General features: G+C 46.4%; 1 protein-coding gene across 2 annotated transcripts in view; it reads left to right on the forward strand.

The window, feature by feature from the left end:
* gli2a (GLI family zinc finger 2a) overlaps positions 1-2,580 on the forward strand; it is an 85,231-nt gene that overhangs the window by 8,532 nt on the left and 74,119 nt on the right. Inside the window, exon 1 of one of the 2 annotated variants that reach the window (XM_014027033.1) lies at positions 230-963. The exons of the other annotated variant lie outside the window; for it this stretch is intronic. The gene's annotated coding sequence lies outside the window, so the exon portion shown is untranslated. Of the gene's footprint in view, positions 1-229; positions 964-2,580 lie in introns of those variants that run through there. 2 annotated transcript variants of the gene reach the window in all.

A 2,580-nucleotide genomic window follows, 5' to 3' on the forward strand; every position in this document is an offset into this window, starting at 1 on the left:
CCTGAGAACCAAAGTCGGGATCCTGAAAACCAAAGTCAGGATTCGTTTTAATTTATTTATTCTCCCGTGTCCCCTCGCAGCTCCGTAGCAAACAGTAAATATTTTATTATAATTATATTTTAAAAGTTAAATAATCAGAAGTGACTCAGTTTTATGTTGAGCTCATTTGGTGTGTTTTAAAATAATAAATCTGTTGATGTTTTATGTTTTTACTTCATTTTATTTCCATATTTATTTATTTAAAAGAAAGTTTCCTAAAGAATAAAGTCAGAAGYTGATGAGGTCTCTGAGGTGAAAAGTCTCCAAGCGAGATGAAAAAGTCTGACTTTAAATAAATAAAGGATGAAAATTGTTTGTTTTCTGCTTCCTAAACAAACAAAAAGTGTTTGAGTTTTTCAAGTAGAGGCCTCGGAGATGAKTGGTTCTGATTCTGGGTTCTGTAATTAACCCGTCCTCCCCCTCCGAACCGCAGCTCCAACAGGAGGAGCAGCAAATGAAAAAGCAAACTCTCCGAACAGAATGTGATGATTGTTGTTCGTCTGGAGCAAAAGTTCTGCTGAGTTCTGGACCGAGTTTAGCCCGGCCCATCTGGTGCAGCAAATGGTCCGGGTCACCGGGGAGCGGGGGGAGGAGGAGGGGAGCCGGGGGGAGGACTGAAACCAGACCAGAACTCCGCTCCGCCGCATGTCTCCGCACCAAACCGCGTCCAGCTCCGAACCCTGAGCCGAACCTCCTCACGCGTCGGGTCCGCTCGGACGGGACCAGCACGGAGTCGCGCATGGAGCGCAGGAAGGAGCTCCCGGTTCGGCTCTGATTCGGGCCGGRCCGAGGAGGAATGTCCTGCGGAGAGTTCCCCAAACTTTTCCACGCTCGGTTCGTCAGGTCCGGAGCGCCGGACCGGGTCTAGGTCCCGGAACCAGAGAGTCCAGAGAAAGTTGTTCCTCTTCGGACAGAGTCCTGCAGGTAGGAGAACCTCTTTCTGGGTTTTTCATTTTTCTCTCTCTTCTCGGAGGAAAGTTCCGAACCGAACCGAGCCTCCCTCCTCCGCGTGTCTGCCGCACGTCGCGCTGCTTTTTGCGCAGCTTCTCCTCTTTTTGCACTTTGAACTTTTCTGACGCAGGAATCCAAAAAATGTTGGTCCTGAAGGCAGATCCTGGAGGTCCGGTTCCAGCTCGGTTCTGTGGTTCTTCTGAACTTTTCTTCAGCTCAGCTTCCTGCGGCAGAATGAAGCATCTCGGCTCTGATTGTGGACTTTTTCCTGTTTGCTCTGCAGTCTGAGCGTCAACAAACACTTCACGCCTCTGTGGGGCCCTCAGGGGCCCCTTCAGCTCTAATATTTACTGTCGGATCAAACATGCGCCTCTAATGAGCTCCAGCTCCTCCGGGGACGCGCTTCTGATCGCCCGCCGCGCGCAGCCGCGTCTGTTAGCAAAATATCTGACGAAGCGCTGATGGGATGTGAATGAAACTTTCAGGAAGTCCTCWCTGATGATGTTTCTGGGGTTGTTTGAATTTTGGGGCAGATGCGGGTTAAGATGGCCGCCTCAGCCACGTAAATGTAAAAAACACAAAAATGATGACAAATCGGTGGAATTTCCAGATCCTGAGCTGATTATTGGTGTGGTAGCAACTGAGAGTAATCCCCAAAACCTACTCTGAGCACATACACTGGGATTGTTCTGTTAGCAAAATATCCCATGACTGATGAGACTTGATCTTATTGAACTGATTCAAGATGGCCGCCGCAGCTAAAATGTTTCTGATTCAGCTAGTTTTGCAGCTGCAGAGCTAAAACCTGAGTGGTAGTAGCTGAGAGTCATCAGGGAATGTTCTGGTCCAAACTTGTGGCTTAAATCCTGCTCCAGTTTGTTTCATTCAGAACTGKTTAGTTTTCTTTAAAAATGAGTGTTTTTGTGCAGCAGTTTGAGATGTTTGAGGAAAAGTTGAAGTAACTGAAGGTGTACACACGCACGCCTTTGTTTTTGTTACTTGGTGGGGATGATTTTTCAGGAAAATGCAGCCTTGTGGGGACCAAAGCCTGGTCCCCACGACTTCGGAGGCTAATTTTGGGTGGGGGTGGGGGGTTAAGTTTAGGACCAAGGTGAGAATTTAGTTTAGTTTTTTTATCACTTCAGTAGAAAAAAAAACTTAGTTTCTTAATTTCTTCATCTGTGATTTTTTTTTTTTTTTTGAAGTAAAGAGAAAATAGAGAGAAGGAGAAACAAAGAATTGAGTTGAGGTCAGTTTTAGGCTCAGGTACCTGTCAGGTGAACTTAAGGGTAAATGATCAGGGTTAGGATATAAAATTRCCAAAAACTGGAAGGAAGTCAATGGAAAGTCCCCACAAGAATAGAGAGACACAGTAGGTTTGTGTGTGTTTTCCGCTCCACATGATGACGAGCTCAGCCAGAGCCCGGCCTGATTTACATGAGAAGAAGAAGAAAAAGTTTTAGTGCGTTTGGTCTTTGTGAGGATGAAGAGTTCCAACAGTTCGGCCTTCTGAGGAAGAAAAGACTGAAGAATGGATGAGCCTATTCAGCTCTGCAACACACACACACACACACACACACACACACACAC

This window comes from Austrofundulus limnaeus, unplaced genomic scaffold (genome assembly GCF_001266775.1).
Source record: "Austrofundulus limnaeus strain Quisiro unplaced genomic scaffold, Austrofundulus_limnaeus-1.0 Scaffold609, whole genome shotgun sequence".
NCBI classification, from domain to species: Eukaryota; Metazoa; Chordata; class Actinopteri; order Cyprinodontiformes; family Rivulidae; genus Austrofundulus; species Austrofundulus limnaeus.